The 26,476-nt window shown below is 35.8% G+C and overlaps 8 non-coding genes across 8 annotated transcripts; all 8 read right to left on the bottom strand.

Annotated features, from left to right (window-relative positions):
* Nucleotides 1-1,536: 1,536 nt before the first annotated feature.
* Nucleotides 1,537-1,609, bottom strand: TRNAR-CCG (transfer RNA arginine (anticodon CCG)). Its single transcript has one exon. It is a non-coding gene; the product is annotated as a tRNA-Arg (tRNA).
* Nucleotides 1,610-7,638: 6,029 nt separating this feature from the next.
* On the bottom strand, nucleotides 7,639-7,711 carry TRNAR-CCG (transfer RNA arginine (anticodon CCG)). The gene has a single exon. It is a non-coding gene; the product is annotated as a tRNA-Arg (tRNA).
* A 914-nt stretch (nucleotides 7,712-8,625) lies between these two features.
* TRNAW-CCA (transfer RNA tryptophan (anticodon CCA)) lies at nucleotides 8,626-8,698 on the bottom strand. The gene has a single exon. It is a non-coding gene; the product is annotated as a tRNA-Trp (tRNA).
* Nucleotides 8,699-11,585: 2,887 nt separating this feature from the next.
* TRNAL-CAG (transfer RNA leucine (anticodon CAG)) lies at nucleotides 11,586-11,658 on the bottom strand. The gene has a single exon. It is a non-coding gene; the product is annotated as a tRNA-Leu (tRNA).
* Nucleotides 11,659-14,008: 2,350 nt separating this feature from the next.
* On the bottom strand, nucleotides 14,009-14,081 carry TRNAR-CCG (transfer RNA arginine (anticodon CCG)). The gene has a single exon. It is a non-coding gene; the product is annotated as a tRNA-Arg (tRNA).
* A 1,630-nt stretch (nucleotides 14,082-15,711) lies between these two features.
* On the bottom strand, nucleotides 15,712-15,784 carry TRNAR-CCG (transfer RNA arginine (anticodon CCG)). Its single transcript has one exon. It is a non-coding gene; the product is annotated as a tRNA-Arg (tRNA).
* Nucleotides 15,785-21,813: 6,029 nt separating this feature from the next.
* Nucleotides 21,814-21,886, bottom strand: TRNAR-CCG (transfer RNA arginine (anticodon CCG)). Its single transcript has one exon. It is a non-coding gene; the product is annotated as a tRNA-Arg (tRNA).
* A 914-nt stretch (nucleotides 21,887-22,800) lies between these two features.
* Nucleotides 22,801-22,873, bottom strand: TRNAW-CCA (transfer RNA tryptophan (anticodon CCA)). Its single transcript has one exon. It is a non-coding gene; the product is annotated as a tRNA-Trp (tRNA).
* Nucleotides 22,874-26,476: the final 3,603 nt, after the last annotated feature.

The raw sequence follows: 26,476 nt of genomic DNA, 5'->3' as shown, positions 1-26,476 counted from the left end.
AATTGTAATATATCTGACCTAGCATGTTTCATGTTGTCAAATCAATAAGATTCTCTATCCATTGTGAACGGTTTATCTTTTATGGACATTTTACATTTTTGGTCAGAAGCATAAGATCATTGCCTTCATGCCAAATAGGCTGAAAGTTCCAATGGGATTTCCAAAGGTGTAGATGAGACTTAAAGAGAAGCAACCCAGGTAGGACTTGAACCCACAAACCGCAGTTCGAGCTAATATGTTATTTTTTTGTAGAGCTGAATATCATTTAAAATGAGGTATGTTAGTAAACTTTCTATCTAAGTAAGGCACTGATCTTTTTGGTCTGAAGCAATTGGGAACGGTTTATCTTTTATGGAAATTTTACATTTTTCGTCAGAAGCATAAGATCATTGCTTTCATGCCAAATAGGCTGAAAGTTTCAATGGGATTTCCAAAGGTGTAGATTAGACTTAAAGAGAAGCAACCTAGGTCGGACTTGAACCCACAAACCCCAGTTAGAACTAATATGTAATTTTTTTGAAGAGCTAAATATCATTTAAAATGAGGCATGTTAATAAACTTTCTCTCGAAGTAAGCACTGATCTATCCAGTCTTTGCTTAAAAAGCTTTCAGTGTTGTGACATAGTTAAAGCAAAACATTACTATTAGAGCCAGTTCTCTATTATTGATCACGATCTTTGCTTAACTTAGATTCCTCACTCATATGCATGGGACCTTTGCAATTAGGCCAAATTGGCTTAATGATTGCTATGTACGAAAATGATCAAAGAGTAAACGTCATCCTGACTTCCAAAGAAATAGATGAGATTTAAGAAGAGGTGACCCAGGTGGGACTTGAGCCCACAATCCCCAGCTTTGGAGGATGATGCCTTATCCATTAAGCCACTGGGCCTTAGCTGCAAACAACTACATTGTGAATCCTTTTTGTGAGTACATTTTTTCAAAGCTTAATGTTGTCTTTCATATATTTGTAACCTGAAGATGGAAATTGTAATATATCTGACCAAGCATGTTTCATGTTGTCAAATCAATAAGATTCTCTATCCATTGTGAAAGGTTTATCTTTTATGGAAATTTTACATTTTTGGTCAGAAGCATAAGATCATTGCCTTCATGCCAAATAGGCTGAAAGTTCCAATGGGATTTCCAAAGGTGTAGATGAGACTTAAAGAGAAGCAACCTAGGTCGGACTTGAACCCACAAACCCCAGTTAGAACTAATATTTAATTTTTTTGAAGAGCTGAATATCATTTAAAATGAGGCATATTAATAAACTTTCTCTCTAAATAAGCACTAATCTTTCCAGTCTTTGCTTAAAAAAGCTTTCAGTGTTGTGACATAGTGAAAGCACAACATTACTATTGGAACCAGTGCTCTATTATTGATCACGATCTTTGCTTATCATGGATTCCTCACTCATATGCATAGGTCCTTTGAAATCAGGCCAAATTGGCTTAATGATTGCTATGTACGAAAATGTTCGAAGAGTAAATGTCATCCTGACTTCAAAAGAAATTGATGAGAATTAAAGAGAAGCGACCCAGGTGGGACTTGAACCCACAATCCCCAGCTCCGGAGGCTGATGCCTTATCCATTAGGCCACTGGGCCTTAGTTGCAAATAGCTGTAATGTGAATCGTTTTTGTGAGTACATTTTTTTAATGCTTATTGTTGTCTTTCATATATTTGTAACCTGAAGATGGAAATTGTAATATATCTGACCTAGCATGTTTCATGTTGTCAAATCAATAAGATTCTCTATCCATTGTGAACGGTTTATCTTTTATGGAAATTTTACATTTTTGGTCAGAAACATAAGATCATTGCTTTCATGCCAAATAGGCTGAAAGTTCCAATGGGATTTCCAAAGGTGTAGATTAGACTTAAAGAGAAGCAACCTAGGTCGGACTTGAACCCACAAACCCCAGTTAGAACTAATATGTAATTTTTTTGAAGAGCTGAATATCATTTAAAATGAGGCATGTTAATAAACTTTCTCTCTAAGTAAGGCACTGATCTTTCCAGTCTTTGCTTAAAAAAGCTTTCAGTGTTGTAACATAGTTAAAGCAAAACATTACTATTAGAGCCAGTGCTCTATTATTGATCACGATCTTTGCTTAACTTAGATTCCTCACTCATATGCATGGGACCTTTGCAATTAGGCCAAATTGGCTTAATGAGTGCTATGTACGAAAATGATCAAAGAGTATACGTCATCCTGACTTCCAAAGAAATAGATGATAATTAAGGAGAAGTGACCCAGGTGGGACTTGAGCCCACAATCCCCAGCTTTGAAGGTTGATGCCTTATCCATTAGGCCACTAGGCCTTAGCTGCAAACAGCTACAATGTGAATCCTTTTTGTGAGTACATTTTTTTTAAAGCTTTATGTTGTCTTTCATATATTTGTAACCTGAAGATGGAAATTGTAATATATCTGACCTAGCATGTTTCATGTTGTCAAATCAATAAGATTCTCTATCCATTGTGAACGGTTTATCTTTTATGGACATTTTACATTTTTGGTCAGAAGCATAAGATCATTGCCTTCATGCTAAATAGGCTGAAAGTTCCAATGGGATTTCCAAAGGTGTATATGAGACTTAAAGAGAAGCAACCCAGGTGGGACTTGAACCCACAAACCGCAGTTAGAGCTAATATGTAATTTTTTTGAAGAGCTGAATATCATTTAAAATGAGGTATGTTTGTAAACTTTCTATCTAAGTAAGGCACTGATCTTTTTGGTCTGAAGCAATTGGGAACGGTTTATCTTTTATGGAAATTTTACATTTTTGGTCAGAAGCATAAGATCATTGCCTACATGCCAAATAGGCTGAAAGTTCCAATGGGATTTCCAAAGGTGTAGATGAGACTTAAAGAGAAACAACCTAGGTCGGACTTGAACCCACAAACCCCAGTTAGTACTAATATTTAATTTTTTTGAAGAGCTGAATATCATTTAAAATGAGGCATGTTAATAAACTTTCTCTCTAAGTAAGCACTGATCTTTCCAGTCTTTGCTTAAAAAAGCTTTCAGTATTGTGACATAGTTAAAGCAAAACATTACTATTAGAGCCAGTTCTCTATTATTGATCACGATCTTTGCTTAACTTAGATTCCTCACTCATATGCATGGGACCTTTGCAATTAGGCCAAATTGGCTTAATGATTGCTATGTACGAAAATGATCAAAGAGTAAACGTCATCCTGACTTCCAAAGAAATAGATGAGATTTAAGGAGAGGTGACCCAGGTGGGACTTGAGCCCACAATCCCCAGCTTTGGAGGATGATGCCTTATCCATTAGGCCACTGGGCCTTAGATGCAAACAGCTACAATGTGAATCCTTTTTGTGAGTACATTTTTTCAAAGCTTAATGTTGTCTTTCATATATTTGTAACCTGAAGATGGAAATTGTAATATATCTGACCTAGCATGTTTCATGTTGTCATATCAATAAGATTCTCTATCCATTGTGAACGGTTTATCTTTTATGGAATTTTTACATTTTTGGTCAGAAGCATAAGATCATTGCCTTCATGCCAAATAGGCTGAAAGTTCCAATGGGATTTCCAAAGGTGTAGATGAGACTTAAAGAGAAGCAACCCAGGTGGGACTTGAACCCACAAACCGCAGTTAGAGCTAATATGTTATTTTTTGTAGAGCTGAATATCATTTAAAATGAGGTATGTTAGTAAACTTTCTATCTAAGTAAGGCACTGATCTTTTTGGTCTGAAGCAATTGGGAACGGTTTATCTTTTATGGAAATTTTACATTTTTCGTCAGAAGCATAAGATCATTGCTTTCATGCCAAATAGGCTGAAAGTTTCAATGGGATTTCCAAAGGTGTAGATTAGACTTAAAGAGAAGCAACCTAGGTCGGACTTGAACCCACAAACCCCAGTTAGAACTAATATGTAATTTTTTTGAAGAGCTAAATATCATTTAAAATGAGGCATGTTAATAAACTTTCTCTCTAAGTAAACACTGATCTTTCCAGTCTTTGCTTAAAAAAGCTTTCAGTGTTGTGACATAGTTAAAGCAAAACATTACTATTAGAGCCAGTTCTCTATTATTGATCACGATCTTTGCTTAACTTAGATTCCTCACTCATATGCATGGGACCTTTGCAATTAGGCCAAATTGGCTTAATGATTGCTATGTACGAAAATGATCAAAGAGTTAACATCATCCTGACTTCCAAAGAAATAGATGAGATTTAAGGAGAGGTGACCCAGGTGGGACTTGAGCCCACAATCCCCAGCTTTGGAGGATGATGCCTTATCCATTAGGCCACTGAGCCTTAGCTGCAAACAGCTACAATGTGAATCGTTTTTGTGAGTACATTTTTTTAATGCTTATTGTTGTCTTTCATATATTTGTAACCTGAAGATGGAAATTGTAATATATCTGACCTAGCATGTTTCATGTTGTCAAATCAATAAGATTCTCTATCCATTGTGAACGGTTTATCTTTTATGGAAATTTTACATTTTTGGTCAGAAACATAAGATCATTGCTTTCATGCCAAATAGGCTGAAAGTTCCAATGGGATTTCCAAAGGTGTAGATTAGACTTAAAGAGAAGCAACCTAGGTCGGACTTGAACCCACAAACCCCAGTTAGAACTAATATGTAATTTTTTTGAAGAGCTGAATATCATTTAAAATGAGGCATGTTAATAAACTTTCTCTCTAAGTAAGGCACTGATCTTTCCAGTCTTTGCTTAAAAAAGCTTTCAGTGTTGTAACATAGTTAAAGCAAAACATTACTATTAGAGCCAGTGCTCTATTATTGATCACGATCTTTGCTTAACTTAGATTCCTCACTCATATGCATGGGACCTTTGCAATTAGGCCAAATTGGCTTAATGAGTGCTATGTACGAAAATGATCAAAGAGTATACGTCATCCTGACTTCCAAAGAAATAGATGATAATTAAGGAGAAGTGACCCAGGTGGGACTTGAGCCCACAATCCCCAGCTTTGAAGGTTGATGCCTTATCCATTAGGCCACTAGGCCTTAGCTGCAAACAGCTACAATGTGAATCCTTTTTGTGAGTACATTTTTTTTAAAGCTTTATGTTGTCTTTCATATATTTGTAACCTGAAGATGGAAATTGTAATATATCTGACCTAGCATGTTTCATGTTGTCAAATCAATAAGATTCTCTATCCATTGTGAACGGTTTATCTTTTATGGACATTTTACATTTTTGGTCAGAAGCATAAGATCATTGCCTTCATGCTAAATAGGCTGAAAGTTCCAATGGGATTTCCAAAGGTGTATATGAGACTTAAAGAGAAGCAACCCAGGTGGGACTTGAACCCACAAACCGCAGTTAGAGCTAATATGTAATTTTTTTGAAGAGCTGAATATCATTTAAAATGAGGTATGTTTGTAAACTTTCTATCTAAGTAAGGCACTGATCTTTTTGGTCTGAAGCAATTGGGAACGGTTTATCTTTTATGGAAATTTTACATTTTTGGTCAGAAGCATAAGATCATTGCCTACATGCCAAATAGGCTGAAAGTTCCAATGGGATTTCCAAAGGTGTAGATGAGACTTAAAGAGAAACAACCTAGGTCGGACTTGAACCCACAAACCCCAGTTAGTACTAATATTTAATTTTTTTGAAGAGCTGAATATCATTTAAAATGAGGCATGTTAATAAACTTTCTCTCTAAGTAAGCACTGATCTTTCCAGTCTTTGCTTAAAAAAGCTTTCAGTATTGTGACATAGTTAAAGCAAAACATTACTATTAGAGCCAGTTCTCTATTATTGATCACGATCTTTGCTTAACTTAGATTCCTCACTCATATGCATGGGACCTTTGCAATTAGGCCAAATTGGCTTAATGATTGCTATGTACGAAAATGATCAAAGAGTAAACGTCATCCTGACTTCCAAAGAAATAGATGAGATTTAAGGAGAGGTGACCCAGGTGGGACTTGAGCCCACAATCCCCAGCTTTGGAGGATGATGCCTTATCCATTAGGCCACTGGGCCTTAGATGCAAACAGCTACAATGTGAATCCTTTTTGTGAGTACATTTTTTCAAAGCTTAATGTTGTCTTTCATATATTTGTAACCTGAAGATGGAAATTGTAATATATCTGACCTAGCATGTTTCATGTTGTCATATCAATAAGATTCTCTATCCATTGTGAACGGTTTATCTTTTATGGAATTTTTACATTTTTGGTCAGAAGCATAAGATCATTGCCTTCATGCCAAATAGGCTGAAAGTTCCAATGGGATTTCCAAAGGTGTAGATGAGACTTAAAGAGAAGCAACCCAGGTGGGACTTGAACCCACAAACCGCAGTTAGAGCTAATATGTTATTTTTTTGTAGAGCTGAATATCATTTAAAATGAGGTATGTTAGTAAACTTTCTATCTAAGTAAGGCACTGATCTTTTTGGTCTGAAGCAATTGGGAACGGTTTATCTTTTATGGAAATTTTACATTTTTCGTCAGAAGCATAAGATCATTGCTTTCATGCCAAATAGGCTGAAAGTTTCAATGGGATTTCCAAAGGTGTAGATTAGACTTAAAGAGAAGCAACCTAGGTCGGACTTGAACCCACAAACCCCAGTTAGAACTAATATGTAATTTTTTTGAAGAGCTAAATATCATTTAAAATGAGGCATGTTAATAAACTTTCTCTCTAAGTAAACACTGATCTTTCCAGTCTTTGCTTAAAAAAGCTTTCAGTGTTGTGACATAGTTAAAGCAAAACATTACTATTAGAGCCAGTTCTCTATTATTGATCACGATCTTTGCTTAACTTAGATTCCTCACTCATATGCATGGGACCTTTGCAATTAGGCCAAATTGGCTTAATGATTGCTATGTACGAAAATGATCAAAGAGTTAACATCATCCTGACTTCCAAAGAAATAGATGAGATTTAAGGAGAGGTGACCCAGGTGGGACTTGAGCCCACAATCCCCAGCTTTGGAGGATGATGCCTTATCCATTAGGCCACTGAGCCTTAGCTGCAAACAGCTACAATGTGAATCCTTTTTGTGAGTACATTTTTTCAAAGCTTAATGTTGTCTTTCATATATTTGTAACCTGAAGATGGAAATTGTAATATATCTGACCTAGCATGTTTCATGTTGTCATATCAATAAGATTCTCTATCCATTGTGAACGGTTTATCTTTTATGGAAATTTTACATTTTTGGTCAGAAGCATAAGATCATTGCCTTCATGCCAAATAGGCTGAAAGTTCCAATGGGATTTCCAAAGGTGTAGATGAGACTTAAAGAGAAGCAACCTAGGTCGGACTTGAACCCACAAACCCCAGTTAGAACTAATATTTAATTTTTTTGAAGAGCTGAATATCATTTAAAATGAGGCATATTAATAAACTTTCTCTCTAAATAAGCACTAATCTTTCCAGTCTTTGCTTAAAAAAGCTTTCAGTGTTGTGACATAGTGAAAGCACAACATTACTATTGGAGCCAGTGCTCTATTATTGATCATGATCTTTGCTTATCATGGATTCCTCACTCATATGCATAAGTCCTTTGAAATCAGGCCAAATTGGCTTAATGATTGCTATGTACGAAAATGTTCGAAGAGTAAATGTCATCCTGACTTCAAAAGAAATTGATGAGAATTAAAGAGTAGCAACCCAGGTGGGACTTGAACCCACAATCCCCAGCTTCGGAGGTTGATGCCTTATCCATTAGGCCACTGGGCCTTAGCTGCAAATAGCTGTAATGTGAATCGTTTTTGTGAGTACATTTTTTTAATGCTTATTGTTGTCTTTCATATATTTGTAACCTGAAGATGGAAATTGTAATATATCTGACCTAGCATGTTTCATGTTGTCATATCAATAAGATTCTCTATCCATTGTGAACGGTTTATCTTTTATGGACATTTTAAATTTTTGGTCAGAAGCATAAGATCATTGCCTTCATGCCAAATAGGCTGAAAGTTCCAATGGGATTTCCAAAGGTGTAGATGAGTCTAAAAGAGAAGCAACCTAGGTGGGACTTGAACCCACAAACCACAGTTAGAGCTAATATGTAATTTTTTTGAAGAGATGAATATCATTTAAAATGAGGTATGTTAGTAAACTTTCTATCTAAGTAAGGCACTGATCTTTTTGGTCTGAAGCAATTGGGAACAGTTTATCTTTTATGGAAATTTTACATTTTTGGTCAGAAGCATAAGATCATTGCCTTCATGCCAAATAGGCTGAAAGTTCCTATGGGATTTCCAAAGGTGTAGATGAGACTTAAAGAGAAGCAACCTAGGTCGGACTTGAACCCACAAACCCCAGTTAGAACTAATATGTAATTTTTTTGAAGAGCTGAATATCATTTAAAATGAGGCATATTAATAAACTTTCTCTCTAAATAAGCACTAATCTTTCCAGTCTTTGCTTAAAAAAGCTTTCAGTGTTGTGACATAGTGAAAGCACAACATTACTATTGGAGACAGTGCTCTATTATTGATCACGATCTTTGCTTATCATGGATACCTCACTCATATGCATAGGTCCTTTGAAATCAGGTTAAATTGGCTTAATGATTGCTATGTATAAAAATGTTCGAAGAGTAAATGTCATCCTGACTTCAAAAGAAATTGATGAGAATTAAAGAGAACCGACCCAGGTGGGACTTGAACCCACAATCCCCAGCTCTGGAGGCTGATGCCTTATCCATTAGGCCACTGGGCCTTAGCTGGAAATAGCTGTAATGTGAATCGTTTTTGTGAGTACATTTTATTAATGCTTATTGTTGTCTTTCATATATTTGTAACCTGAAGATGGAAATTGTAATATATCTGACCTAGCATGTTTCATGTTGTCAAATCAATAAGATTCTCTATCCATTGTGAACGGTTTATCTTTTATGGAAATTTAACATTTTTGGTCAGAAGCATAAGATTATTGCTTTCATGCCAAATAGGCTGAAAGTTCCAATGGGATTTCCAAAGGTGTAGATTAGATTTAAAGAGAAGCAAAATAGGTCGGACTTGAACCCACAAACCCCAGTTAGAACTAATATTTAATTTTTTTGAAGAGCTGAATATCATTTAAAATGAGGCATATTAATAAATTTTCTCTCTAAATTAGCACTAATCTTTCCAGTCTTTGCTTAAAAAAGCTTTCAGTGTTGTGACATAGTGAAAGCACAACATTACTATTGGAGCCAGTGCTCTATTATTGATCACGATCTTTGCTTATCATGGATTCCTCACTCATATGCATAGGTCCTTTGAAATCAGGCCAAATTGGCTTAATGATTGCTATGTACGAAAATGTTCGAAGAGTAAATGTCATCCTGACTTCAAAAGAAATTGATGAGAATTAAAGAGAAGCGACCCAGGTGGGACTTCATGTTGTCAAATCAATAAGATTCTCTATCCATTGTGAACGGTTTATATTTTATGGAAATTTTACATTTTTGGTCAGAAGCATAAGATCATTGCTTTCATGCCAAATAGGCTGAAGGTTCCAATGGGATTTCCAAAGGTGTAGATTAGACTTAAAGAGAAGCAACCTAGGTCGGACTTGAACCCACAAACCCCAGTTAGAACTAATATGTAATTTTTTTGAAGAGCTGAATATCATTTAAAATGAGGCATGTTAATAAACTTTCTCTCTAAGTAAGGCACTGATCTTTCCAGTCTTTGCTTAAAAAAGCTTTCAGTATTGTGACATAGTTAAAGCAAAACATTACTATTAGAGCCAGTTCTCTATTATTGATCACAATCTTTGCTTAACTTAGATTCCTCACTCATATGCATGGGACCTTTGCAATTAGGCCAAATTGGCTTAATGATTGCTATGTACGAAAATGATCAAAGAGTAAACGTCATCCTGACTTCCAAAGAAATAGATGAGAATTAAGGAGAAGTGACCCAGGTGGGACTTGAGCCCACAATCCCCAGCTTTGGAGGTTGATGCCTTATCCATTAGGCCACTAAGCCTTAGCTGCAAACAGCTACAATGTGAATCCTTTTTGTGAGTACATTTTTTTAAAGCTTAATGTTGTCTTTCATATATTTGTAACCTAAAGATGGAAATTGTAATATATCTGACCTAGCATGTTTCATGTTGTCAAATCAATAAGATTCTCTATCCATTGTGAACGGTTTATCTTTTATGGACATTTTACATTTTTGGTCAGAAGCATAAGATCATTGCCTTCATGCCAAATAGGCTGAAAGTTCCAATGGGATTTCCAAAGGTGTAGATGAGACTTAAAGAGAAGCAACCCAGGTGGGACTTGAACACAGAAACCGCAGTTCGAGCTAATATGTTATTTTATTGTAGAGCTGAATATCATTTAAAATGAGGTATGTTAGTAAACTTTCTATCTAAGTAAGGCACTGATCTTTTTGGTCTGAAGCAATTGGGAACGGTTTATCTTTTATGGAAATTTTACATTTTTCGTCAGAAGCATAAGATCATTGCTTTCATGCCAAATAGGCTGAAAGTTTCAATGGGATTTCCAAAGGTGTAGATTAGACTTAAAGAGAAGCAACCTAGGTCGGACTTGAACCCACAAACCCCAGTTAGAACTAATATGTAATTTTTTTGAAGAGCTAAATATCATTTAAAATGAGGCATGTTAATAAACTTTCTCTCGAAGTAAGCACTGATCTATCCAGTCTTTGCTTAAAAAAGCTTTCAGTGCTGTGACATAGTTAAAGCAAAACATTACTATTAGAGCCAGTTCTCTATTATTGATCACGATCTTTGCTTAACTTAGATTCCTCACTCATATGCATGGGACCTTTGCAATTAGGCCAAATTGGCTTAATGATTGCTATGTACGAAAATGATCAAAGAGTAAACGTCATCCTGACTTCCAAAGAAATAGATGAGATTTATGAAGAGGTGACCCAGGTGGGACTTGAGCCCACAATCCCCAGCTTTGGAGGATGATGCCTTATCCATTAAGCCACTGGGCCTTAGCTGCAAACAACTACAATGTGAATCCTTTTTGTGAGTACATTTTTTCAAAGCTTAATGTTGTCTTTCATATATTTGTAACCTGAAGATGGAAATTGTAATATATCTGACCAAGCATGTTTCATGTTGTCAAATCAATAAGATTCTCTATCCATTGTGAAAGGTTTATCTTTTATGGAAATTTTACATTTTTGGTCAGAAGCATAAGATCATTGCCTTCATGCCAAATAGGCTGAAAGTTCCAATGGGATTTCCAAAGGTGTAGATGAGACTTAAAGAGAAGCAACCTAGGTCGGACTTGAACCCACAAACCCCAGTGAGAACTAATATTTAATTTTTTTGAAGAGCTGAATATCATTTAAAATGAGGCATATTAATAAACTTTCTCTCTAAATAAGCACTAATCTTTCCAGTCTTTGCTTAAAAAAGCTTTCAGTGTTGTGACATAGTGAAAGCACAACATTACTATTGGAACCAGTGCTCTATTATTGATCACGATCTTTGCTTATCATGGATTCCTCACTCATATGCATAGGTCCTTTGAAATCAGGCCAAATTGGCTTAATGATTGCTATGTACGAAAATGTTCGAAGAGTAAATGTCATCCTGACTTCAAAAGAAATTGATGAGAATTAAAGAGAAGCAACCCAGGTGGGACTTGAACCCACAATCCCCAGCTCCTGAGGCTGATGCCTTATCCATTAGGCCACTGGGCCTTAGTTGCAAATAGCTGTAATGTGAATCGTTTTTGTGAGTACATTTTTTTAATGCTTATTGTTGTCTTTCATATATTTGTAACCTGAAGATGGAAATTGTAATATATCTGACCTAGCATGTTTCATGTTGTCAAATCAATAAGATTCTCTATCCATTGTGAACGGTTTATCTTTTATGGAAATTTTACATTTTTGGTCAGAAACATAAGATCATTGCTTTCATGCCAAATAGGCTGAAAGTTCCAATGGGATTTCCAAAGGTGTAGATTAGACTTAAAGAGAAGCAACCTAGGTCGGACTTGAACCCACAAACCCCAGTTAGAACTAATATGTAATTTTTTTGAAGAGCTGAATATCATTTAAAATGAGGCATGTTAATAAACTTTCTCTCTAAGTAAGGCACTGATCTTTACAGTCTTTGCTTAAAAAAGCTTTCAGTGTTGTAACATAGTTAAAGCAAAACATTACTATTAGAGCCAGTGCTCTATTATTGATCACGATCTTTGCTTAACTTAAATTCCTCACTCATATGCATGGGACCTTTGCAATTAGGCCAAATTGGCTTAATGAGTGCTATGTACGAAAATGATCAAAGAGTATACGTCATCCTGACTTCCAAAGAAATAGATGATAATTAAGGAGAAGTGACCCAGGTGGGACTTGAGCCCACAATCCCCAGCTTTGAAGGTTGATCCCTTATCCATTAGGCCACTAGGCCTTAGCTGCAAACAGCTACAATGTGAATCCTTTTTGTGAGTACATTTTTTTTAAAGCTTTATGTTGTCTTTCATATATTTGTAACCTGAAGATGGAAATTGTAATATATCTGACCTAGCATGTTTCATGTTGTCAAATCAATAAGATTCTCTATCCATTGTGAACGGTTTATCTTTTATGGACATTTTACATTTTTGGTCAGAAGCATAAGATCATTGCCTTCATGCTAAATAGGCTGAAAGTTCCAATGGGATTTCCAAAGGTGTATATGAGACTTAAAGAGAAGCAACCCAGGTGGGACTTGAACCCACAAACCGCAGTTAGAGCTAATATGTAATTTTTTTGAAGAGCTGAATATCATTTAAAATGAGGTATGTTTGTAAACTTTCTATCTAAGTAAGGCACTGATCTTTTTGGTCTGAAGCAATTGGGAACGGTTTATCTTTTATGGAAATTTTAAATTTTTGGTCAGAAGCATAAGATCATTGCCTACATGCCAAATAGGCTGAAAGTTCCAATGGGATTTCCAAAGGTGTAGATGAGACTTAAAGAGAAACAACCTAGGTCGGACTTGAACCCACAAACCCCAGTTAGTACTAATATTTAATTTTTTTGAAGAGCTGAATATCATTTAAAATGAGGCATGTTAATAAACTTTCTCTCTAAGTAAGCACTGATCTTTCCAGTCTTTGCTTAAAAAAGCTTTCAGTATTGTGACATAGTTAAAGCAAAACATTACTATTAGAGCCAGTTCTCTATTATTGATCACGATCTTTGCTTAACTTAGATTCCTCACTCATATGCATGGGACCTTTGCAATTAGGCCAAATTGGCTTAATGATTGCTATGTACGAAAATGATCAAAGAGTAAACGTCATCCTGACTTCCAAAGAAATAGATGAGATTTAAGGAGAGGTGACCCAGGTGGGACTTGAGCCCACAATCCCCAGCTTTGGAGGATGATGCCTTATCCATTAGGCCACTGGGCCTTAGCTGCAAACAGCTACAATGTGAATCCTTTTTGTGAGTACATTTTTTCAAAGCTTAATGTTGTCTTTCATATATTTGTAACCTGAAGATGGAAATTGTAATATATCTGACCTAGCATGTTTCATGTTGTCATATCAATAAGATTCTCTATCCATTGTGAACGGTTTATCTTTTATGGAAATTTTACATTTTTGGTCAGAAGCATAAGATCATTGCCTTCATGCCAAATAGGCTGAAAGTTCCAATGGGATTTCCAAAGGTGTAGATGAGACTTAAAGAGAAGCAACCTAGGTCGGACTTGAACCCACAAACCCCAGTTAGAACTAATATTTAATTTTTTTGAAGAGCTGAATATCATTTAAAATGAGGCATATTAATAAACTTTCTCTCTAAATAAGCACTAATCTTTCCAGTCTTTGCTTAAAAAAGCTTTCAGTGTTGTGACATAGTGAAAGCACAACATTACTATTGGAGCCAGTGCTCTATTATTGATCACGATCTTTGCTTATCATGGATTCCTCACTCATATGCATAGGTCCTTTGAAATCAGGCCAAATTGGCTTAATGATTGCTATGTACGAAAATGTTCGAAGAGTAAATGTCATCCTGACTTCAAAAGAAATTGATGAGAATTAAAGAGAAGCGACCCAGGTGGGACTTGAACCCACAATCCCCAGCTCCGGAGGCTGATGCCTTATCCATTAGGCCACTGGGCCTTAGCTGCAAATAGCTGTAATGGGAATCGTTTTTGTGAGTACATTTTTTTAATGCTTATTGTTGTCTTTCATATATTTGTAACCTGAAGATGGAAATTGTAATATATCTGACCTAGCATGTTTCATGTTGTCAAATCAATAAGATTCTCTATCCATTGTGAACGGTTTATCTTTTATGGACATTTTACATTTTTGGTCAGAAGCATAAGATCATTGCCTTCATGCCAAATAGGCTGAAAGTTCCAATGGGATTTCCAAAGGTGTAGATGAGACTTAAAGATAAGCAACCCAGGTAGGACTTGAACCCACAAACCGCAGTTCGAGCTAATATGTTATTTTTTTGTAGAGCTGAATATCATTTAAAATGAGGTATGTTAGTAAACTTTCTATCTAAGTAAGGCACTGATCTTTTTGGTCTGAAGCAATTGGGAACGGTTTATCTTTTATGGAAATTTTACATTTTTCGTCAGAAGCATAAGATCATTGCTTTCATGCCAAATAGGCTGAAAGTTTCAATGGGATTTCCAAAGGTGTAGATTAGACTTAAAGAGAAGCAACCTAGGTCGGACTTGAACCCACAAACCCCAGTTAGAACTAATATGTAATTTTTTTGAAGAGCTAAATATCATTTAAAATGAGGCATGTTAATAAACTTTCTCTCGAAGTAAGCACTGATCTATCCAGTCTTTGCTTAAAAAGCTTTCAGTGTTGTGACATAGTTAAAGCAAAACATTACTATTAGAGCCAGTTCTCTATTATTGATCACGATCTTTGCTTAACTTAGATTCCTCACTCATATGCATGGGACCTTTGCAATTAGGCCAAATTGGCTTAATGATTGCTATGTACGAAAATGATCAAAGAGTAAACGTCATCCTGACTTCCAAAGAAATAGATGAGATTTAAGAAGAGGTGACCCAGGTGGGACTTGAGCCCACAATCCCCAGCTTTGGAGGATGATGCCTTATCCATTAAGCCACTGGGCCTTAGCTGCAAACAACTACATTGTGAATCCTTTTTGTGAGTACATTTTTTCAAAGCTTAATGTTGTCTTTCATATATTTGTAACCTGAAGATGGAAATTGTAATATATCTGACCAAGCATGTTTCATGTTGTCAAATCAATAAGATTCTCTATCCATTGTGAAAGGTTTATCTTTTATGGAAATTTTACATTTTTGGTCAGAAGCATAAGATCATTGCCTTCATGCCAAATAGGCTGAAAGTTCCAATGGGATTTCCAAAGGTGTAGATGAGACTTAAAGAGAAGCAACCTAGGTCGGACTTGAACCCACAAACCCCAGTTAGAACTAATATTTAATTTTTTTGAAGAGCTGAATATCATTTAAAATGAGGCATATTAATAAACTTTCTCTCTAAATAAGCACTAATCTTTCCAGTCTTTGCTTAAAAAAGCTTTCAGTGTTGTGACATAGTGAAAGCACAACATTACTATTGGAACCAGTGCTCTATTATTGATCACGATCTTTGCTTATCATGGATTCCTCACTCATATGCATAGGTCCTTTGAAATCAGGCCAAATTGGCTTAATGATTGCTATGTACGAAAATGTTCGAAGAGTAAATGTCATCCTGACTTCAAAAGAAATTGATGAGAATTAAAGAGAAGCGACCCAGGTGGGACTTGAACCCACAATCCCCAGCTCCGGAGGCTGATGCCTTATCCATTAGGCCACTGGGCCTTAGTTGCAAATAGCTGTAATGTGAATCGTTTTTGTGAGTACATTTTTTTAATGCTTATTGTTGTCTTTCATATATTTGTAACCTGAAGATGGAAATTGTAATATATCTGACCTAGCATGTTTCATGTTGTCAAATCAATAAGATTCTCTATCCATTGTGAACGGTTTATCTTTTATGGAAATTTTACATTTTTGGTCAGAAACATAAGATCATTGCTTTCATGCCAAATAGGCTGAAAGTTCCAATGGGATTTCCAAAGGTGTAGATTAGACTTAAAGAGAAGCAACCTAGGTCGGACTTGAACCCACAAACCCCAGTTAGAACTAATATGTAATTTTTTTGAAGAGCTGAATATCATTTAAAATGAGGCATGTTAATAAACTTTCTCTCTAAGTAAGGCACTGATCTTTCCAGTCTTTGCTTAAAAAAGCTTTCAGTGTTGTAACATAGTTAAAGCAAAACATTACTATTAGAGCCAGTGCTCTATTATTGATCACGATCTTTGCTTAACTTAGATTCCTCACTCATATGCATGGGACCTTTGCAATTAGGCCAAATTGGCTTAATGAGTGCTATGTACGAAAATGATCAAAGAGTATACGTCATCCTGACTTCCAAAGAAATAGATGATAATTAAGGAGAAGTGACCCAGGTGGGACTTGAGCCCACAATCCCCAGCTTTGAAGGTTGATGCCTTATCCATTAGGCCACTAGGCCTTAGCTGCAAACAGCTACAATGTGAATCCTTTTTGTGAGTACATTTTTTTTAAAGCTTTATGTTGTCTTTCATATATTTGTAACCTGAAGATGGAAATTGTAATATATCTGACCTAGCATGTTTCATGTTGTCAAATCAATAAGATTCTCTATCCATTGTGAACGGTTTATCTTTTATGGACATTTTACATTTTTGGTCAGAAGCATAAGATCATTGCCTTCATGCTAAATAGGCTGAAAGTTCCAATGGGATTTCCAAAGGTGTATATGAGACTTAAAGAGAAGCAACCCAGGTGGGACTTGAACCCACAAACCGCAGTTAGAGCTAATATGTAATTTTTTTGAAGAGCTGAATATCATTTAAAATGAGGTATGTTTGTAAACTTTCTATCTAAGTAAGGCACTGATCTTTTTGGTCTGAAGCAATTGGGAACGGTTTATCTTTTATGGAAATTTTACATTTTTGGTCAGAAGCATAAGATCATTGCCTACATGCCAAATAGGCTGAAAGTTCCAATGGGATTTCCAAAGGTGTAGATGAGACTTAAAGAGAAACAACCTAGGTCGGACTTGAACCCACAAACCCCAGTTAGTACTAATATTTAATTTTTTTGAAGAGCTGAATATCATTTAAAATGAGGCATGTTAATAAACTTTCTCTCTAAGTAAGCACTGATCTTTCCAGTCTTTGCTTAAAAAAGCTTTCAGTATTGTGACATAGTTAAAGCAAAACATTACTATTAGAGCCAGTTCTCTATTATTGATCACGATCTTTGCTTAACTTAGATTCCTCACTCATATGCATGGGACCTTTGCAATTAGGCCAAATTGGCTTAATGATTGCTATGTACGAAAATGATCAAAGAGTAAACGTCATCCTGACTTCCAAAGAAATAGATGAGATTTAAGGAGAGGTGACCCAGGTGGGACTTGAGCCCACAATCCCCAGCTTTGGAGGATGATGCCTTATCCATTAGGCCACTGGGCCTTAGATGCAAACAGCTACAATGTGAATCCTTTTTGTGAGTACATTTTTTCAAAGCTTAATGTTGTCTTTCATATATTTGTAACCTGAAGATGGAAATTGTAATATATCTGACCTAGCATGTTTCATGTTGTCATATCAATAAGATTCTCTATCCATTGTGAACGGTTTATCTTTTATGGAATTTTTACATTTTTGGTCAGAAGCATAAGATCATTGCCTTCATGCCAAATAGGCTGAAAGTTCCAATGGGATTTCCAAAGGTGTAGATGAGACTTAAAGAGAAGCAACCCAGGTGGGACTTGAACCCACAAACCGCAGTTAGAGCTAATATGTTATTTTTTGTAGAGCTGAATATCATTTAAAATGAGGTATGTTAGTAAACTTTCTATCTAAGTAAGGCACTGATCTTTTTGGTCTGAAGCAATTGGGAACGGTTTATCTTTTATGGAAATTTTACATTTTTCGTCAGAAGCATAAGATCATTGCTTTCATGCCAAATAGGCTGAAAGTTTCAATGGGATTTCCAAAGGTGTAGATTAGACTTAAAGAGAAGCAACCTAGGTCGGACTTGAACCCACAAACCCCAGTTAGAACTAATATGTAATTTTTTTGAAGAGCTAAATATCATTTAAAATGAGGCATGTTAATAAACTTTCTCTCTAAGTAAACACTGATCTTTCCAGTCTTTGCTTAAAAAAGCTTTCAGTGTTGTGACATAGTTAAAGCAAAACATTACTATTAGAGCCAGTTCTCTATTATTGATCACGATCTTTGCTTAACTTAGATTCCTCACTCATATGCATGGGACCTTTGCAATTAGGCCAAATTGGCTTAATGATTGCTATGTACGAAAATGATCAAAGAGTTAACATCATCCTGACTTCCAAAGAAATAGATGAGATTTAAGGAGAGGTGACCCAGGTGGGACTTGAGCCCACAATCCCCAGCTTTGGAGGATGATGCCTTATCCATTAGGCCACTGAGCCTTAGCTGCAAACAGCTACAATGTGAATCGTTTTTGTGAGTACATTTTTTTAATGCTTATTGTTGTCTTTCATATATTTGTAACCTGAAGATGGAAATTGTAATATATCTGACCTAGCATGTTTCATGTTGTCAAATCAATAAGATTCTCTATCCATTGTGAACGGTTTATCTTTTATGGAAATTTTACATTTTTGGTCAGAAACATAAGATCATTGCTTTCATGCCAAATAGGCTGAAAGTTCCAATGGGATTTCCAAAGGTGTAGATTAGACTTAAAGAGAAGCAACCTAGGTCGGACTTGAACCCACAAACCCCAGTTAGAACTAATATGTAATTTTTTTGAAGAGCTGAATATCATTTAAAATGAGGCATGTTAATAAACTTTCTCTCTAAGTAAGGCACTGATCTTTCCAGTCTTTGCTTAAAAAAGCTTTCAGTGTTGTAACATAGTTAAAGCAAAACATTACTATTAGAGCCAGTGCTCTATTATTGATCACGATCTTTGCTTAACTTAGATTCCTCACTCATATGCATGGGACCTTTGCAATTAGGCCAAATTGGCTTAATGAGTGCTATGTACGAAAATGATCAAAGAGTATACGTCATCCTGACTTCCAAAGAAATAGATGATAATTAAGGAGAAGTGACCCAGGTGGGACTTGAGCCCACAATCCCCAGCTTTGAAGGTTGATGCCTTATCCATTAGGCCACTAGGCCTTAGCTGCAAACAGCTACAATGTGAATCCTTTTTGTGAGTACATTTTTTTTAAAGCTTTATGTTGTCTTTCATATATTTGTAACCTGAAGATGGAAATTGTAATATATCTGACCTAGCATGTTTCATGTTGTCAAATCAATAAGATTCTCTATCCATTGTGAACGGTTTATCTTTTATGGACATTTTACATTTTTGGTCAGAAGCATAAGATCATTGCCTTCATGCTAAATAGGCTGAAAGTTCCAATGGGATTTCCAAAGGTGTATATGAGACTTAAAGAGAAGCAACCCAGGTGGGACTTGAACCCACAAACCGCAGTTAGAGCTAATATGTAATTTTTTTGAAGAGCTGAATATCATTTAAAATGAGGTATGTTTGTAAACTTTCTATCTAAGTAAGGCACTGATCTTTTTGGTCTGAAGCAATTGGGAACGGTTTATCTTTTATGGAAATTTTACATTTTTGGTCAGAAGCATAAGATCATTGCCTACATGCCAAATAGGCTGAAAGTTCCAATGGGATTTCCAAAGGTGTAGATGAGACTTAAAGAGAAACAACCTAGGTCGGACTTGAACCCACAAACCCCAGTTAGTACTAATATTTAATTTTTTTGAAGAGCTGAATATCATTTAAAATGAGGCATGTTAATAAACTTTCTCTCTAAGTAAGCACTGATCTTTCCAGTCTTTGCTTAAAAAAGCTTTCAGTATTGTGACATAGTTAAAGCAAAACATTACTATTAGAGCCAGTTCTCTATTATTGATCACGATCTTTGCTTAACTTAGATTCCTCACTCATATGCATGGGACCTTTGCAATTAGGCCAAATTGGCTTAATGATTGCTATGTACGAAAATGATCAAAGAGTAAACGTCATCCTGACTTCCAAAGAAATAGATGAGATTTAAGGAGAGGTGACCCAGGTGGGACTTGAGCCCACAATCCCCAGCTTTGGAGGATGATGCCTTATCCATTAGGCCACTGGGCCTTAGATGCAAACAGCTACAATGTGAATCCTTTTTGTGAGTACATTTTTTCAAAGCTTAATGTTGTCTTTCATATATTTGTAACCTGAAGATGGAAATTGTAATATATCTGACCTAGCATGTTTCATGTTGTCATATCAATAAGATTCTCTATCCATTGTGAACGGTTTATCTTTTATGGAATTTTTACATTTTTGGTCAGAAGCATAAGATCATTGCCTTCATGCCAAATAGGCTGAAAGTTCCAATGGGATTTCCAAAGGTGTAGATGAGACTTAAAGAGAAGCAACCCAGGTGGGACTTGAACCCACAAACCGCAGTTAGAGCTAATATGTTATTTTTTTGTAGAGCTGAATATCATTTAAAATGAGGTATGTTAGTAAACTTTCTATCTAAGTAAGGCACTGATCTTTTTGGTCTGAAGCAATTGGGAACGGTTTATCTTTTATGGAAATTTTACATTTTTCGTCAGAAGCATAAGATCATTGCTTTCATGCCAAATAGGCTGAAAGTTTCAATGGGATTTCCAAAGGTGTAGATTAGACTTAAAGAGAAGCAACCTAGGTCGGACTTGAACCCACAAACCCCAGTTAGAACTAATATGTAATTTTTTTGAAGAGCTAAATATCATTTAAAATGAGGCATGTTAATAAACTTTCTCTCTAAGTAAACACTGATCTTTCCAGTCTTTGCTTAAAAAAGCTTTCAGTGTTGTGACATAGTTAAAGCAAAACATTACTATTAGAGCCAGTTCTCTATTATTGATCACGATCTTTGCTTAACTTAGATTCCTCACTCATATGCATGGGACCTTTGCAATTAGGCCAAATTGGCTTAATGATTGCTATGTACGAAAATGATCAAAGAGTTAACATCATCCTGACTTCCAAAGAAATAGATGAGATTTAAGGAGAGGTGACCCAGGTGGGACTTGAGCCCACAATCCCCAGCTTTGGAGGATGATGCCTTATCCATTAGGCCACTGAGCCTTAGCTGCAAACAGCTACAATGTGAATCCTTTTTGTGAGTACATTTTTTCAAAGCTTAATGTTGTCTTTCATATATTTGTAACCTGAAGATGGAAATTGTAATATATCTGACCTAGCATGTTTCATGTTGTCATATCAATAAGATTCTCTATCCATTGTGAACGGTTTATCTTTTATGGAAATTTTACATTTTTGGTCAGAAGCATAAGATCATTGCCTTCATGCCAAATAGGCTGAAAGTTCCAATGGGATTTCCAAAGGTGTAGATGAGACTTAAAGAGAAGCAACCTAGGTCGGACTTGAACCCACAAACCCCAGTTAGAACTAATATTTAATTTTTTTGAAGAGCTGAATATCATTTAAAATGAGGCATATTAATAAACTTTCTCTCTAAATAAGCACTAATCTTTCCAGTCTTTGCTTAAAAAAGCTTTCAGTGTTGTGACATAGTGAAAGCACAACATTACTATTGGAGCCAGTGCTCTATTATTGATCATGATCTTTGCTTATCATGGATTCCTCACTCATATGCATAAGTCCTTTGAAATCAGGCCAAATTGGCTTAATGATTGCTATGTACGAAAATGTTCGAAGAGTAAATGTCATCCTGACTTCAAAAGAAATTGATGAGAATTAAAGAGTAGCAACCCAGGTGGGACTTGAACCCACAATCCCCAGCTTCGGAGGTTGATGCCTTATCCATTAGGCCACTGGGCCTTAGCTGCAAATAGCTGTAATGTGAATCGTTTTTGTGAGTACATTTTTTTAATGCTTATTGTTGTCTTTCATATATTTGTAACCTGAAGATGGAAATTGTAATATATCTGACCTAGCATGTTTCATGTTGTCATATCAATAAGATTCTCTATCCATTGTGAACGGTTTATCTTTTATGGACATTTTAAATTTTTGGTCAGAAGCATAAGATCATTGCCTTCATGCCAAATAGGCTGAAAGTTCCAATGGGATTTCCAAAGGTGTAGATGAGTCTAAAAGAGAAGCAACCTAGGTGGGACTTGAACCCACAAACCACAGTTAGAGCTAATATGTAATTTTTTTGAAGAGATGAATATCATTTAAAATGAGGTATGTTAGTAAACTTTCTATCTAAGTAAGGCACTGATCTTTTTGGTCTGAAGCAATTGGGAACAGTTTATCTTTTATGGAAATTTTACATTTTTGGTCAGAAGCATAAGATCATTGCCTTCATGCCAAATAGGCTGAAAGTTCCTATGGGATTTCCAAAGGTGTAGATGAGACTTAAAGAGAAGCAACCTAGGTCGGACTTGAACCCACAAACCCCAGTTAGAACTAATATGTAATTTTTTTGAAGAGCTGAATATCATTTAAAATGAGGCATATTAATAAACTTTCTCTCTAAATAAGCACTAATCTTTCCAGTCTTTGCTTAAAAAAGCTTTCAGTGTTGTGACATAGTGAAAGCACAACATTACTATTGGAGACAGTGCTCTATTATTGATCACGATCTTTGCTTATCATGGATACCTCACTCATATGCATAGGTCCTTTGAAATCAGGTTAAATTGGCTTAATGATTGCTATGTATAAAAATGTTCGAAGAGTAAATGTCATCCTGACTTCAAAAGAAATTGATGAGAATTAAAGAGAACCGACCCAGGTGGGACTTGAACCCACAATCCCCAGCTCTGGAGGCTGATGCCTTATCCATTAGGCCACTGGGCCTTAGCTGGAAATAGCTGTAATGTGAATCGTTTTTGTGAGTACATTTTATTAATGCTTATTGTTGTCTTTCATATATTTGTAACCTGAAGATGGAAATTGTAATATATCTGACCTAGCATGTTTCATGTTGTCAAATCAATAAGATTCTCTATCCATTGTGAACGGTTTATCTTTTATGGAAATTTAACATTTTTGGTCAGAAGCATAAGATTATTGCTTTCATGCCAAATAGGCTGAAAGTTCCAATGGGATTTCCAAAGGTGTAGATTAGATTTAAAGAGAAGCAAAATAGGTCGGACTTGAACCCACAAACCCCAGTTAGAACTAATATTTAATTTTTTTGAAGAGCTGAATATCATTTAAAATGAGGCATATTAATAAATTTTCTCTCTAAATTAGCACTAATCTTTCCAGTCTTTGCTTAAAAAAGCTTTCAGTGTTGTGACATAGTGAAAGCACAACATTACTATTGGAGCCAGTGCTCTATTATTGATCACGATCTTTGCTTATCATGGATTCCTCACTCATATGCATAGGTCCTTTGAAATCAGGCCAAATTGGCTTAATGATTGCTATGTACGAAAATGTTCGAAGAGTAAATGTCATCCTGACTTCAAAAGAAATTGATGAGAATTAAAGAGAAGCGACCCAGGTGGGACTTCATGTTGTCAAATCAATAAGATTCTCTATCCATTGTGAACGGTTTATATTTTATGGAAATTTTACATTTTTGGTCAGAAGCATAAGATCATTGCTTTCATGCCAAATAGGCTGAAGGTTCCAATGGGATTTCCAAAGGTGTAGATTAGACTTAAAGAGAAGCAACCTAGGTCGGACTTGAACCCACAAACCCCAGTTAGAACTAATATGTAATTTTTTTGAAGAGCTGAATATCATTTAAAATGAGGCATGTTAATAAACTTTCTCTCTAAGTAAGGCACTGATCTTTCCAGTCTTTGCTTAAAAAAGCTTTCAGTGTTGTAACATAGTTAAAGCAAAACATTACTATTAGAGCCAGTGCTCTATTATTGATCACGATCTTTGCTGAACTTAGATTCCTCACTCATATGCATGGGACCTTTGCAATTAGGCCAAATTGGCTTAATGATTGCTATGTATGAAAATGATCAAAGAGTATACGTCATCCTGACTTCCAAAGAAATAGATGATAATTAAGGAGAAGTGACCCAGGTGGGACTTGAGCCCACAATCCCCAGCTTTGGAGGTTGATGCCTTATCCATTAGGCCACTAGGCCTTAGCTGCAAACAGCTTTAAAGTGAATCCTTTTTGTGAGTATATTTTTTTAAAGCTTAATGTTGTCTTTCATATATTTGTAACCTGAAGATGGAAATTGTAATATATCTGACCTAGCATGTTTCATGTTGTCAAATCAATAAGATTCTCTATCCATTGTGAACGGTTTATCTTTTATGGACATTTTACATTTTTGGTCAGAAGCATAAGATCATTGCCTTCATGCCAAATAGGCTGAAAGTTCCAATGGGATTTCCAAAGGTGTAGATGAGACTAAAAGAGAAGCAACCCAGGTGGGACTTGAACCCACAAACCGCAGTTAGAGCTAATATGTAATTTTTTTGAAGAGCTGAATATCATTTAAAATTAGGTATGTTAGTAAACTTTCTATCTAAGTAAGGCACTGATCTTTTTGGTCTGAAGCAATTGGGAACAGTTTATCTTTTATGGAAATTTTACATTTTTGGTCAGAAGCATAAGATCATTGCCTTCATGCCAAATAGGCTGAAAGTTCCAATGGGATTTCCAAAGGTGTAGATAAGACTTAAAGAGAAGCAACCTAGGTCGGACTTGAACCCACAAACCCCAGTTAGAACTAATATGTAATTTTTTTGAAGAGCTGAATATCATTTAAAATGAGGCATATTAATAAACTTTCTCTCTAAATAAGCACTAATCTTTCCAGTCTTTGCTTAAAAAAGCTTTCAGTGTTGTGACATAGTGAAAGCACAACATTACTATTGGAGCCAGTGCTCTATTATTGATCACGATCTTTGCTTATCATGGATTCCTCACTCATATGCATAGGTCCTTTGAAATCAGGCCAAGTTGGCTTAATGATTGCTATGTACGAAAATGTTCGAAGAGTAAATGTCATCCTGACTTCCAAAGAAATTGATGAGAAGCAACCCAGGTGGGGATTGTGAACCCACAATCCCCAGCTCCGGAGGCGGATGCCTTATCCATTAGGCCACTGGGCCTTAGCTGCAAATAGCTGTAATGTGAATCGTTTTTGTGAGTACATTTTTTAATGCTTATTGTTGTCTTTCATATATTTGTAACCTGAAGATGGAAATTGTAATATATCTGACCTAGCATGTTTCATGTTGTCAAATCAATAAGATTCTCTATCCATTGTGAACGGTTTATCTTTTATGGACATTTTACATTTTTGGTCAGAAGCATAAGATCATTGCTTTCATGCCAAATAGGCAGAAAGTTCCATTGGGATTTCCAAAGGTGTAGATTAGACTTAAAGAGAAGCAACCTAGGTCAGACTTGAACCCACAAACCTCAGTTAGAATTAATATGTAATTTTTTGAAGAGCTGAATATCATTTAAAATTAAGCATGTTAGTAAACTTTCTCTCTAAGTAAGGCACTGATCTTTCCAGTCTTTGCTTAAAAAAGCTTTCAGTGTTATGACATAGTGAAAGCACAACATTACTATTGGAGCCAGTGCTCTATTATTGATCACAATCTTTGCTTAACTTAGATTCGTCACTCATATGCATAGGACCTTTGCAATCAGGCCAAATTGGCTTAATGATTGCTATGTATGAAAATGATCAAAGAGTAAACATCAACCTGACTTCCAAATAAATAGATGAAAATAAAAGAGAAGTGACTCAGGTGGGACTTGAGCCCACAATACCTAGATCCAGAGGATGATGCTTTATCCATTAGGCCACTGGGCCTTAGCTGCAAACATCTATAATGTAAATCCTTTTTGTGAGCACATTTTTTTAAAGCTTATTGTTGTCTTTTATATATTTGTAACCTGAAGATGGAAATTGTAATATATCTGACCTAGCATGTTTCATGTTGTCAAATCAATAAGATTCTTTATCCATCGTGAACGGTTTATCTTTTATGGACATTTTACATTTTTGGTCAGAAGCATAAGATCATTGCCTTCATGCCAAATAGGCTGACAGTTCCAATGGGATTTTCAAAGGTGTAGATAAGACTTAAAGAGAAGCAACCCAGGTGGGACTTGAACCCACAAACCCCAGTTAGAATTAATATGTAATTTTTTGAAGAGCTGAATATCATTTAAAATGAAGCATGTTAGTAAACTTTCTCTCTAAGTAAGGCACTGATCTTTCCAGTCTTTGCTTAAAAAAGCTTTCAGTGTTGTGACATAGTGAAAGCACAACATTACTATTGGAGCCAGTGCTCTATTATTGATCACGATCTTTGCTTAACTTAGATTCCTCACTCATAGGAATAGGACCTTTGCAATCAGGCCAAATTGGCTTAATGATTGCTATGTACGAAAATGATCAAAAAGTAAACGTCATCCTGACTTCCAAAGTAATAGATGAGAATTAAAGAGAGGCAACACAG

This window comes from Pseudophryne corroboree, chromosome 5 (genome assembly GCF_028390025.1).
Source record: "Pseudophryne corroboree isolate aPseCor3 chromosome 5, aPseCor3.hap2, whole genome shotgun sequence".
Taxonomy (NCBI): domain Eukaryota; kingdom Metazoa; phylum Chordata; class Amphibia; order Anura; family Myobatrachidae; genus Pseudophryne; species Pseudophryne corroboree.
Note: the sequence above shows the minus strand (reverse complement) of the source record. Positions and strands in the feature narration are given on the sequence as shown.